The sequence below is a fragment of the Cyclopterus lumpus genome, chromosome 11 (assembly GCF_009769545.1).
Source record: "Cyclopterus lumpus isolate fCycLum1 chromosome 11, fCycLum1.pri, whole genome shotgun sequence".
NCBI lineage: Eukaryota > Metazoa > Chordata > Actinopteri > Perciformes > Cyclopteridae > Cyclopterus > Cyclopterus lumpus.
In genome coordinates this window covers 12581781-12596588 of record NC_046976.1, presented here as the reverse complement: position 1 = coordinate 12596588, position 14808 = coordinate 12581781, and the positions used below count along the sequence as shown (strand labels likewise).

Here is a 14808-nt window from a genome sequence, read left to right as displayed (position 1 = left end):
TGCTTTTTACAACAACAGTCATTAAAGAGTATTTAAATGATCATGACACCACAACCACATGGACCGGTGTAACCTCTGCTAGTCTTACATATTTTCATCAAATATTTTATTGCAACATCTACAGTATGACAAAGCCAGTAAACTGGTGACATCAGTTAGGCTACTGCACATCCAGAATTACTTTACTATTAAGTAGAGATGAGAGTCACATGTCATTAAAAATGATACACTATAATGCCCTCCACCATTTTATTAAGCTCATGATTAGTTACTGTATTGTATATTACAAATTAAAATAAAACTAATATCCCTAATACTACTAATATACTATTAATAATATTATGATATGTGTGTGTCCGTCTGTGTAAATAGTGTCTTGGGGATGAACGTGGTGGTTGTTTTAATACTCTCTCTAAGTGAAGCACATTGCGTTTCCATCTAGGCAAATGCTTCACTGAATGCTGCGCTTTTCTGCGCAGTCTGTAGTCGCTCGAACATCCTTCATCGTCCCTTAAGTCCTGCGATAGATAACCGTTCATTAACAAACAGCAACACAGCGCCAACACAGCTAACATGTCAGACAAGAAACAGACCGTGGACCTGGGCTTACTGGAGGAGGACGATGAGTTTGAAGAATTCCCAGCCGAGGGTAAATGCTACGGATGATGTTTGAAGTCACATTGCGCTTGTTTACTTCTCTTCCTGACACTGGGGTCTCTGTTTTTGTCGGTTTTGGGCCCTGCGACAGTGACTCAGCTAGCTAACCTAGCCGTGCTAGTTTTAGCGTGAGCAAGCAGGGAACTCATTTGCTCGTCACAGACGTCTACTTGTGCAGCTCGTTGTCTTCTGTTGTCGTGGACTGTAATTTAACTACTTATGTAATATCCATTACAGTGAGCGTGCATGTTATTCTGATAACTCATATACTGTATCTCCCTCGCTGGTGACAAGCTAACGACAGTGTTAGCCTTACGCTGTAGCTCAGTGGACGTTCACAATCAAATACGCATATTGTGTTTGAACGTTTCCTTTTGTCACCACTTCGAGGTTTTGACAGTACTCTGTTTTTCTCCTAGACTGGACGGGGCTGGAGGAAGATGAAGACGCTCATGTTTGGGAAGACAACTGGGACGATGACAACGTAGAGGATGATTTTTCCAATCAGCTGAGGTGATATTAACACAATAAAATACAGAACGTTGAGCTGCAGCCCGTCATATCCTGTCAGTGTATCTGATACAGCAGGTCAAACAATCAGAGGTCTAAAGCATCGCTTTAAGTAGTAGGGGGCGAAGTTATTGAAGTCAGTCTTGGTGTGGACTTATTTCTTACCTTTGGTGCCATAGAGGCCACATTATCTTACTTTAAATGCACCACATGAGACGCATCTCTTTTAGTTATTTGATTTTAACTAACTGCAACTGACCAACATTTGAAACACTAGTGACAGGCAGACCTTTCCTCCAATAACTTGCACCACAGCGAAGGAATGACAGGATACTGGTCCTTGAAAGATTTCCAAATATCATTGTGTATGATGAGCGACTTCGGTGACTGATTAAACTCAGGCCTGTGTGTTTTGAAATTGTTGTTTTACAGCATTAAAACTAGAGTTTTGGACATGGCTATATGTGTATATATATATATATATATATATATATATATATATATATATATATATATATCATTTGTTTAGCAGTCAACATCATAATACAGTTGTGTCTATGAGCCATAGATTATTTTTCCAAATTATTGATAGTAAAGGGACATAGTTTTTAACAAATATAAAATGTGTTATACACTCCAGATGATAAAGGAATACATTCAGTGTGGAGCTTATGGTCTCTTTAAAGTTGAAGGACGGTTTCTCCAATCTTCAGCTTGAATTGTAGGTCCCAGAACTTGCTCCTCCAAAAATGATGTTTAGGAAGCTTCTTATTTCAGATAGCCATTTGATCAATATTAATACATCTTGCAATTAAGAAACCGCCGGACGCCAACAGTGCGCTTGCATTCTTGGTTTCTTGCTTTGTATCTGTCCTGCAGCTTCTCTCTCTAATAGCTTTGATTGTTCATTTTGGTTGGCTGTTGCATCTTTCACTTGTTTCTGAAATTGTGCCAATAACACCATCAAAATTATCATAAAATCCGTCATACTTACATTCACACTTATTTGATAATCAATAACGGATGATAAATAAGTGGCTGGTCTGTTTTTGTTTGAGACAAAGCACTTACACTTTAGAACGTAATATGCTATTGTTTTATTGAGACCAATTATGATAGCCATGCTATTAAGTTGTTTCTTAAATATATAATTATTGTTAAAGGGCACAGCTGCCACATACATTTTTATATATGTGTAATCATCAAATCCATAGCTGCACATATTATGCAATATTTATGTATTTCTCACTCCCATCTCTTAATGGGTTCTTGCAATCAATAGCAGAGGGTACTTGTGCCTCTACCACCCACCTGTAATCATCTCCACTGACTTGATCTTTCTATTTTCCTTTTTCTCCCTGCAGAGCTGAGCTGGAAAAACATGGTTACAAGATGGAGACGTCTTAGCGGCTAACGAGGCCTTTCAGTAGTCGATGACATTGGATATGGACATTTATATTTGAATATTATTGGTTGACCCCACACCACCGGAAATAATTTGAGGATATTTTGTTTCTTTTTTTGTAAGAAATATTGATGGAAGTAAATTGTTTGGAGTAAACCGTTTCATTGAGTGTTTTTATCTCCTGACTATACTGCAAATATTTAGATGACATTTATCAATGTTTATAGATGTACTTTTGCTATATTTTTTATGCATTAGATTCAATTTATTTATTTATTTTGCTTAATATTATTTAATCTGATCTACAGACTGCTCGTAACTGAAAATAATGGATTGCATTTCTTTCGTAATCACCGCAACATTGCTGAAGTTATATTGGTTAATTAAAACATGATATTTGCCTTCATACCTCCCAATTCATGCCGCATAGTAAATGGCTATATTTAACTGATGAACTGGTGATTACCAGAAACCTAGCTCGCATGCGTCCATTTCATCTAGTCCTTGGATGGCTCTTATTCTTTGCATATACTAGATCCATCTTTGCAGTTATTTGTTTTTGTATGTAAGATGACACAAGGTTTGGCTAAAATATCCACAAATTACAGTCTTTGTAAGAGCTGTTGATCTTCACAGAAGCACACCTGCCAAGTCAACACAATCTACCTGTAATGGAAGGCTTGTTATTGCCCCCTGACACATCGTGCATTTATTTATTGAAATTGTCAAAGTGATGCTAGCATGACAGAGGAAGAGCGAAAACGTGTACATGGGGAAATGGAGATGTACATAAGCTGCGCGCAGTGGAAGTACACAGAATACAAACAAGTGTGTTTGTGGTGCATGCTGCACACACAGAGGCAGTTCCTCTGCACTGTGCTGTATAACAGCCCCCTTCCCTCTCAGCCCCATAGCGCTGGGCCGAGTCCCTGAAGGAGAGATTATCCACTGCCGTGTTTGTCAGAGGTAGGGAGGGGGGTCTCAGCATGGGGCCTCCCAGCTTGCCTTGCCTGGGCCTGCCCCTACTGCCAGCCAGGCCCTTCTCTTCCGCTTGGCACAGCAGGGACTTTCGTACTGAACCAGAGGCCAATTTATCCCCGCCACACTCCCCCGGCAAAATGATTTCTCTGTGTTTTGTCGACTCTCAGTCCCAGGGTCCTAATGAGGTGAAATAGATGCCAGTAAGACCAAGGCTGCAAAAGCAGCTTTCACCCTTAAACAACATTCATCCTTTGCCTCTAGAAGTAGAAAGCAACCTAAGTGTAGTAACTCAAGCAGTGTATTTACGTATAGGTTTTGTACTTGTTTGCGATAAGGTAGTTTTAATCCACTATATCTAATTTATATAACTACTAGTTACTTTGAATAATGCTTTTTTTTGTCATTCAGTGTACTGCTATCACATTAATGTTCAGACTCTGAAAAACCCAATTCAACCCCAATGGTCTGTCTATAGTCAAGTCTAAACATTTTTATTTCCATCTAAAATGAGTTTTAAAGAATGCCATAAAGTGGGCGACTTAAACTTGTTTCCAAAACAATCTACTTGTCCAAAGGATTTTCCAAAACTTGATCAGAACTTGACATATTTAGACAACTCCCTCCAGGAAGAAGTTGCTTTACTGTCTAGTATCCTCTTATGTTGCTGAATTATCAATGGGACATGCATCTGTTGATATTGGGAACCAGTCATTCTGCACTTCAAAGTGTTGTATTTAGAATTTGGCATTAAAGGCAGGAAAAGGTGGAAGTGGAAATCCGTTAGCTCAGGTCAAGCGTTTACATGTTGGCCACTGAAAGCACACTGACAAGCATCTGACAGTCTTGTGTTCTCTTCTGGGAAAATGCAACATCCCTGTTTACTATTATTTTCCCAATCAGCTCTCCTGGGCCCATATTGTGATTGAAAGATAATGCTCCAGCTGCTACTGATCTAATGTCAATAAAGAAAATAAAAATGTTGTTGGCAAGTATGCTGAAGAAAATAAAACAAGGTCACATGTCCATCAAGTGAACTCGAAGAGCTGTGACTCATACATGGTGATACTCAGTTCTGTTTATGCCCTTGAAACTAAGGACCATGGGCCAGATGATTATTCTAAGGGTTGGGAAGTCGGTGAAGTGAGAAAAATCGGTAAGTGAGAGCAACAGAGGAGGACCTGTGACCATTTTGTTTGTGCTGAGAGCATGAGATTGGTCCCTTGTGTTTGACGGCATGAGGGCCTCGATGGGCCCTCAATATTCAACCTTGCACAGACTGCCAGGCTTTTCAGTGTATGCATTAGTTCTTATTTGATCCCATTTAACCGTGACTTTAATTTGTGCAAGCATTTTTGTTGTTCCTTTGTGACCCACATGATTCCCCATGACATGTACGAGAAGGCTCACTGTGGCTGATATTGACTGGCGTACAGAGGCCTGAATAACAATCTGCTGGATGAATACTTTCACCCTATTGAAAGGTTTCATTTGAAATCTTTTATACAATGGATTACTATTTTAAAATGGCTATCCTTGTGTTACAGGTGGCAACGTTCCGTCTTCATACAGAAATCCATACCGTGTCAAAATTACATTCTGGATCGGTCTATATGGGAACTTTATTCTGTAAACTGATTCTTGCCTTCATGAAAGACTAGATTCTTCAAAAAGCATTTTCTTATTTGCAAATCATTTCCCCTCGGCCCACGCAGTTCCGAGACCACATGCCTCCATGCAAGAGAGCAGCCAATGGAACTGTGCCGAAGACTATTTCATAACACTTCATGTTGGGAGATGGCAGATCCATTGTTCTCGGGGCCTATGAGCCTGTGGGCGAGAGTCCCTGCTGTGTCTCCACCGAGGAAATACACCAGCCTCCCAGGCTATATTTTCCTCTCAGACACTCTTTCCTGCAGACACTGGAAGCTACTGTGACCATTCGAACCATCTCCCCACTGCTGCAGGCCCTGCTCTCACCACTTCTTACCCTCTCCAATCCCTTCACCACTGAGCCAGGGAGAAGACGAAGCTGTCTCTGCACAGCTAGGAAGCATGCAGCTGCTACTATAATAGCCCTAATTGCACGTTTCTTTTGTTGGGCTGAAATTAGCAGCGGGGCTACAATACTAGCCTAAAACCCCCCAAAACGTCCACGTAAAGATGGAGGGGAGAGAGGAAAAAAAAGACACTCAGGGTGCGTTCCCCAGTGGGACTGCCAACCCACTGCCGAATGGCCCACACCTGCACGCTAGCACCCCCGCTAACGTAAACACAGATAATAAGGTATAATTACTTTAGAAAATAATAACGAGGAGCAACCCTTCAGACCCCCTACTCTCGTTGACAAAGAACTGCCTGTTTATTGTCGGGGGGGGAAACAGCCCCAAGGACGATGGCGAATACCCTATCAAAAGACCTGAGGGCCCTACTGAGGGTCCCTTATAGGACAGCCATCAGTGTCAAGGAGGACTGGGGCTTTTAAGTCGCTTCTATCCTAACTGCCTCAATTAACCAGTATGGATTGACCACAGGCTACTTTTTCTGCTCTATTCATTCTCATCAAAATTATCCTGTGTTGTCTTGAATGGTTCTCCACCTTCTATGGGATCAGAAGAAACCCAGAATATGTATTGTCAGATACCATACCAATAATACCATGTGGTGTCTGTTTTCATGGATATTCTCAGAAAATAGATGCATTAAAATCCAGACAACATGCCTTTCTGAAGCCGTGGATATAACATGTAGTATAGAGTGTCATTGATGTTGCTATAGGAACTCCTGCATCCTTGCTATCTTTAGGGACTCAAATTTAAATATGTCTTCAAGTTTTGTGATTAGCGAAAGTTTAACATTTTGGGGATGACACTTACTCACTTTCTGATGGAGAGTTGCACATTGTTCTGTTAAATATGAAGCTACAGCCAGCAGATGGTTAACTTAGCTTAGCATAAAGACTGGAAACAGCAGAAACAGTCTGGCTAAAGTTCACCTTTTGAAATAAGATGTGATAAAAAAAATGTGGAAAAACTGATGTGTTGCAGGGCGTTATTGTCACACTTTGACTTGGCTTTGAGCAGTGCCCAGGGAACCAGTGAAGATACTAGGAAGTTATTGGTTCCTGCCAAAGAAATGTCTGGCACAGAATTTTCTTGTTGTTTTTTCACTATGTTTTTTGTCCGGATTAGACAAACCCCTTGAGCTTTAGAGGTGGATTTACCATTTGACAGAGCCAGCTGTTTCCCCTTGATTTCACACGTTGTGCTAAGCTAAGCTAACTGGCTGTAACCTTCCATATAAAACGACTAAATAAGGGGCCTCATTTAAGACTCTCCCCCAGAAAACAAATACCCAGAATTCCCAGAATGTTTTTTTAACTACCTTCCTCTCTTAAGTAAGCTAACTAAACTAATTTATAAACATGGCTGCAGCCCAGACCCTGCGCAGTAACTACAGATTCAGCACACATCATTCCATACTTAAATCACAAATTAAAAAAACAACACAAATTGAAACAACTGTCTTCAGTGAGCAAGAGCAACATACTTGGAAATGAGGATAAAGCCATTTGAGCATGTGGACATGACACTGGAGATTTGAGACACAATGGGATCACGCCACGGCCTCACCGTCAATTAAAACTGTCAGAGTTTTAACCCAATCTGACATGTTGGCATAGAGAAAGAAACAGATGGGTATGTTTCAGTTTAACGCTCTCCATGGTGGGTGAGTCACTATGAAAACACAAGGCTTTGGTTTGATGTCAGGACGGATTATGAGTGCCCTGTTTCAGTCGAGCAGTTTATGACATGATCCATCTCACAGGTCTTTGACAGATAACAGGCGAAAAACAGAGCACAGAGAATGTCTAGGACTCTGTACTGCCCTACAAATTGGATAAGGGCCATAATATGACCAAAAAACATTATGCTATAGAAATGTGTAATGTAAGAAACAAAAGTATAAATTGTAAGAACCACAAAATTAAGTTGAAAACCCAAACTGCTCTTCTCAGTTGGATAGCCTTACCTTTACAGCTGATCCACTTACCTACTTCTTTACTGCAATTGAAAAATGTTTTGATGCCCCAGCATCTTAGTAAGTGTGTTTGTTATTCCTCTTAAATAAGACACGTGTGAAATCACATCATGGCCGAACAAAAAAAAGTAACACCAGATAAATGACCTAGTGCTGCTAAAATGTTATGTAATATGAGTTATGTTGTAAACACGACACTGCAGGGACCATTGTAATATCCCAACAAAACTAATACTGCTTTATTCATCCATGAGCAACCGATTAGTCATAAACCAGGCTGATAGTAGCCGACAACCAGCGTACACGGGAAATAACACATATGTTGAAATTCTTACTTAGTAAATGTTTTGCATCTATTTAACACAAGTCTTGTGGAGTCTTGTACTTTTATCAACACATAGGGGGATAAATGCTGTGATTAAGGGACTCGTGTAAAGTGAATCAGTGTTGCATGTGAGTCATCCTCGTGCCATCATTAAACCACAATGTGCAACCAAGCCAAACGGCAGCGTGTTTTTAACTGTGACGTCTGTGGCAACAACACCCTCCTACTGCGTTTACTTCCCGTACACCCATGATACCTGGCAATTAGGTTGTTTTTTTGTGTTCTTTTTTTTTTTTACCCCAATCCCCTTCAAAACCTCCAATATTTAACACATCGTAATAGCCATCTACCTGTCCTGCTGCACTTAAAAGCATTGGACAGTGAGGGAAGAGAAAAAGAAAAGGGGGGCAGAGACTTTTTCCACCAGAGCAGTAAAGCACACTTGATGTTATTATCATCTCTGGTGAATTATCTGGTAATTAATCAATCATCAGGCTCACTCATGCAATCCCAATGAAACCCAGCATCACTGTTGATCAACCTGAGCAGGGTTGACCTATGAGAAATCAATGTGCAGCCATGATTCAAGGCAAACGCTTTAGAGCTTCTTTCACTTGGATAAAATAATTAGAGCACGGTAAATTACATGTCACAGTATCTGCATCACAAGGGAGGGAAACAATTGCAGTCCATTTAAAACCTTTAATATTGCACGAATAAATTTAAGGGAACATTAAAAGATTGCAGGACAAATCATCCCTTGAACTCACATCGATCATTTTCACCACATTTGACCAAAAAAACCTCACCACTTCACTGTGAGGCCAAGTTCAAAACAATCACATATGTTTAAAAAGAGAGTACAATGACAGACAAACTCGTAGAATAGGACATTACATTCTCTCTCTCTCTCTCTCTCTCTCTCTCGCTGTCTTTGCCTTTCATCACTCTCATCATAATTCACTCACACACTCACACACTCACACACTCACACACTCACACACACACACACACACACACACACACACACACACACACACACACACACACACACACACACGTCTGGTACGGCTGGGTGGGAGGCCTTGGCCCAGCCACAGTCAACTGGTCCCAGCCCCAACAAGGAAACAATTAATCATGTGTGAGCGGCTGTCTGAGTGTCTGCTTTCTGGACAACAACAACACTCAGCCATCTATCTCCCCTCAAGGCAGGACAGCCAGCCAGCACACCACGCAGGCATGCACTCTCTCATCCTCACACACTCACAGATGTGGAAGAACAAGAATAAAAGTGCAAATCCAAATTCCAAATACACGCAAATGTACAAAAATGTACCCATACAGGCGTAAAGACACATGCACAAACGACACGCTAATGCATGGACAACAGATGGGAATAACACACACACACACACACACACACACACACACACACACACACACACACACACACACACACACACACACACACACACACACACACACACACACACACACACAGAGACACAGAGGTGCTGCCTGTTTTGTCATCCTAATCAGATAGATGTCAGCACTTCCTAATGGTCATGATGACATATACAGGAGCTACATGTTGCTGCCTCACCAAATCTCTGAGATCAAAGGCAGACTAAAAGAACTCAACTTTCTTTTGTAATTCATTTGAGAGCAATGGCTTTTACCACGGTTGCCTTTGATTTTGCTGTTCATTACAAAAAAACAGAATGGAAGGACTGGGGTATTCTTCTTGCACTCTTCTCAGATGATGGAGCAAAGTTGAGTTGACAGTCATTTCATTTCAGGAAATGTAGTCCTTTTTTAATTTAACTCTTGGTCTTCCGACATGGCAAGGCAGTTTAGGAGTGAGGTAAAGCAGACTCAATGAATCGAAATAGGAAATGTGTCGTTCCATTTACATTGCTGCATCTACCTCAGACAGCGGGTGGTTTGTGAGTGTGGGCGTGTGTACATGTCGTTGAGTGTGTCCGAACATCATGTTAGTTTCAAAGTGCGTATTTTTGGTGTAAGCATATGTTCATCTGTATATGTGTTAGGGTCCAACCTGGTGAAAAAAAGGGCCCTAAACCTCAAGTGAAGCAAACAAAGAGGCCGGTGTGTGTTCCAGGATGGGGCATCTGGATGGCATCAGGTGAGACTGGCAGATTGGTAGTGACATAGGTTACTCCCGAGGTCCCTGGTGAGAAACACATCGCCGTAGTCGGCAGTGGAAACAGAGCTTTGAAGCGCCACCACGTAAAAGGAGGCTTCTGCATTTCAATGTTTTCATGTAGCTAGTTTTTTTTTATTATTACACCACCAACCGCTGGCTGAAGATAGGCCTCCTTCGCAGGTGGACCACAAATGACAGTTAGTTAGCAAATGACAAATAAGTGAAAATCAGTCAAGAAAAGAAATCAAAGATATGTATACACAGTGATGTCCATGCCCCAATCATTGAATGAAAATCCTTACAGTTACGTTGTGTGGGAATACTTCCATTTAATACATGATGGAGTGCAGTTGAGAGAGGAATCAGTATTTGAGATCATGAGTCATACTAAACAAGCACAGTTGTTTCAAAGTCCTAGTTGTAAACCTGCATCTGGTTAGCTTAGCATAAAGAATGAAAACTCTCTGTCTAAAGGTAACACAATCTACCTATCAGCACCTCTAAAGCTCACTAATTAACACATGAACTCACATGGAAAATGAAGTGAAAACCACATGTTGTTGTAGTCGTTGTCCAAAGCTAAGATGAAAGGCCAATGGCTGAAGCATCATTATTATCTTACAGATATGAGAGTGGTTTTGATCTTCTCATCTAACTCTCTGCTAGAAACAGTCTATTCCTGACACAGGTGTTAGTCTATAGATAGCAGAGTGACAGCTTAGCGTCTTGGATCAAGTGGGCTGTTAAGATGAACACCTAACCCAAATCTATACAAGAAATCCTTCAAAGACATTTAATCACACTATTCATGTTCAATTCTAAAACTTCCTGCACCAACTTGAACTTCAATTAAGTAATTTAGACGAATGCAACCATTCTCTCGCTCCCTCCTTCCCTCGCTCAGTCCAGGTGGCAGCTTGACAGGAAGAGTAACAGGAAAGGACTTAAAGATTTGCTGCTGCTCGCATTCTCCTTCAAAGACAAATGCCCCTCTGATCATTTCCCACAATGCTCCTTGCACGGAGGCCTCTGTGATCAGTGGTTATGAGAAAGCACAGGAAGCACAGGACAGATAGCTGCCTCAACTTGGGGAAGAAGGGGGAAAAAAGAGAGGTACGCCTCCTCTTTTTCTGCATCTACGACCTGCTCCCCCCGCCCTCATTCCATCAGCCTGGTCGCTCTGCTTGTGCGGGAAGCATCTGGGTTCATTTATCCCAACCCAGGCAAGCTGGAGGACCCCTGTGCCCTCTCGGGTTGCAGGGTCTGAGCATGTTTCAGTGTGGGTCCTTGTTGTTGTCGAAGAGAAGAGCTTGAGCCTGCCCGTTATCCAGTCTGGACCATCTCAAACCTCCCATCCACCCCTTTCTTTGCTTCGCCAGGCCCACGGCCCATCCCAGATGCCCCGGGGCATGGTTAGTGTAGCGCTTCATCTAAACTGAAAGATACTAAACAGATTCATGCAGAAGCTTCGGAGAAGACAGCCCGCCTTGAGGTTTAGGTTGGCAGAAGGAAAGGAGGGAGAATCTGCAGCGGAAGCAAAGCTGGTACTTCAAATAAATGTGTGTGTGTGTGTGTGGGGGGGCTGATATTAACGTTACGTGTCTCACATGTCTATGAACGCACACGTCAACATTTGCATGCATAACGAGCCAAGCGGATGTACACTGCATCCGCAATACGTGCACAGGAAATGCACTCCCATGTCTCAAGACCGCAGGTGAAATGCCCTGAGAAGGCCATTCGGCCCTACTGTTTGGTTTAATCCGCAGTCCACTCCTCTCCAAACGTCAGTCCAGGTTATCAATCTGCACAGATGAATGGAAGCAGAGTGAGTCTGGCTGGTTACTTAAAGTCATTGAGAAGTTGTTCAAACACCCAGTTATTATAGTGTAAACAAAAGTGGCTTGTCACACGCTATTACAGATATGGTGTTTACAAGAATGCCACTTTAATGCAGTGCATGTTATGTATGATGATTAAGGATAGTGTTTGACAACCAACTGATTGGAGAAATGAAAGTAGATTATAATAGACAGTGTTTTGTTGTTACACAGACAGCAGAGACTATGCAGAGGACTCTATTATTTTGCTAATAGCTTTTATGTATTAGCACAAATAATGTGTTTCTCATGAAGAGATAGTGCATCATAAAGAAGAACAAAAGGGACGTAAAACATCAGGATAGACATATTAATCACTTTTTTTGTCTTGGAAGTATCAAAAGGCTAATTTTCTCCCATTATTATTCTTCTCTTCTTCTTTTACGTTATGCAAAACAGATTTGTTTGAGTTGTACAATACAATCTGGGCAGTCCATCTGTGTGGTTATATATATATATAAAATAAAAAAAAGAAAAGTTCAACAGTTATATAAAATTCCCACTTGGGCAAGTGTGAAGTTTGCAATGGTTTGTGAAAAGGGGCGTTTTCATCTGTGTCGTTCAAATGCTGAGCACAACTGGAACGACTCTGGCATCAATCTTGGCTCTTAGATGAAACATTCTTAATTAGAGGGGAAGTAATGTGGTTATAATCAAGTGGTTGCAGGTTTGTAGCCACTGTGTCCATCAACAGCCATGTGTCCTGCTGATGTGTCCTTGAGCAAGACATTCAGCTTTTCACAAATGACAGATCAGAATAACAACGTCTGTTGAAATTGCAGCAAAACAAGGACCACCCAAATTGGGGACAACAAATTTGATGACACACTCTACTTTTAAATATTTTAATGTTGTACTTTTAGAGAATAACTCTTCTGTGTGTGCCCACAAACATGATCCTGTTTGCCTGAAGAATTTGACATGACTGCATACAGGCATTTATGTTAACAACCTTTCTGTTTTGTTCTACATATGCCACATTTTGTTGACTAATGTTTAAACAGCTCAATTTGATATTATCTTATATTATTCTAATTGTTAAAAAATCCCATAAACAAATGTATTTCTTTCAACAAGCTCGGCACTGTAGTTGTTTGCAAATGTTACAAGTAAACAGTGCATATGTTTGGGCCAATTTCAGCAACGGATTCACACACATTTTTTGCTTTAAAAAAACCAAACACTTTGCAACGGTGATCTGCTGTTAAAGTCGTTGTTTTCTATGGCAGGAAGAGAGGAAAAATTGTGCTTTTAGAAATATTCAGTTAAATCACATTGGTTAGTATGAAGGTGTCATAATACACATTTATTGGATTTTTGCACCACAAAAACAACACATTTATGTTAGGATGAGAGTGCAACAATATAATCTCAATACAATTGCTAATGACTCTCCATCAACCGATCAATATATTCCTCAGTTGTTTCCGGATTTGAACTCTTTAGCATGTATCTCCATCCCACACATTTAAAAAGGACGTTAGGAATAGGGAGAGTCAATGTGAAACTGTATTCTTGAGCTGTGTAAAACAGCCATTGCCACAATCGGCCTCTTTTTTTCAGGTCAAAAATGTTAAATTTTAATTTCATTACCATGTCATGAATACGTCTTTGGGAATCCATTAAGCCTCTCCTGACTAAAACTACAATAGGAATTCACATTTGACCAAAAAAAGCAAAGAAAGGGTTGGGAATAAGAATAAAGCCCTATCAAGAACATTACTGTAAAGCTGTTACAGCTCTTTCAGTCCACTTAAGAGGAGGCAGCAAAAAAAGAGAAAGATGTGAGTGACTGACAGATGATAGCAATAAAAGTAAGAACAAACTGGCCATTTTACTGCGGTAGGGCCATTTGAGAAGGGATTATTAACTTGTCAGCATTTCAAACTGAGACACAACTTTTTCTCCTCTAAAACACATCCCCATGTCTCTGTTACTTTTATTAGAAAGTCTTTAAAACCTTTTGACCCCAGAGGGCCTCCGTTATTGGCTGTTAATAGGGACTCGCTGGTCAGTGGGGAGAACCTAAGTGCCCTATTAATCATTTGTTTAGAGCTCGGGTCTATTTTGGAAGCTCTGTGTTTAGTGTGAGTTAAAAATAGGAGGAGGCAGATTGAGACAGCCGTCTGCCACTCATCGCTCACGCTGTCAGGACGCGTGGGCCCTTGGGGACGCGGGCAGGAGACCCCTCAAGCCAATGAAGTTAAAAGGTCGCAAGGTTTATCATTATTACCCACTTACTGTGGCGGCCGACAGAATCATTGTTTTTTTGATTTCTTAAAATAGAGGCCGGAAGGCTCTAAACAAAAAAATTAATTCCGTTGAAGGTACGTTTTAAAGATTATTTTCACATAAACAACCAAGAGTTGCATGTAAAAGCTGCTCTGCACTGTTGTTTACATGACACAAAAACATTTTGCCTCTCATGAATAATACTCAAGCAAAGCAAATGCTGTGACATGCTTCCTACAAACTGCCACAAGTAAGTGAGTTGTTTGCTGGCAGATTGACAGCGATGGGAAATAATATGTCATGGGATCAAATCATTAATCTTGTCAAATATTGTCATATGACAGGGGAAAATACAGGTGTGGAGATTGCATCCACTGATAAAACATTACTTACAGCCATTTTTCCAATAAGCGATGGACTCGGTGCTGTCAATATTTGCAGGGGATGCGAGGTATGCCCTAGCGAAGGCCATTTTGCGAAGAGCAGAGAGCCTGCTGGGAAAAATACAGTGGTTCATGCTGGGTCTCTGGGAAGCTGAAAAGCCACCGGCAAAAAGCTATGAATTATTTTGAGCGCAAAATACATTTTCTTTGAAGACTGTCGGGCCATTAGA

At 41.0% G+C, this 14808-nt stretch overlaps 1 long non-coding RNA gene across 1 annotated transcript; it reads left to right on the top strand.

The window, feature by feature from the left end:
- The first annotated feature begins 507 nt into the window (after positions 1–507).
- LOC117739595 lies at positions 508–2733 on the top strand. Its single transcript, XR_004610186.1, has 3 exons — positions 508–649; positions 1077–1170; positions 2532–2733. It is a non-coding gene; the product is annotated as an uncharacterized LOC117739595 (long non-coding RNA).
- Positions 2734–14808: the final 12075 nt, after the last annotated feature.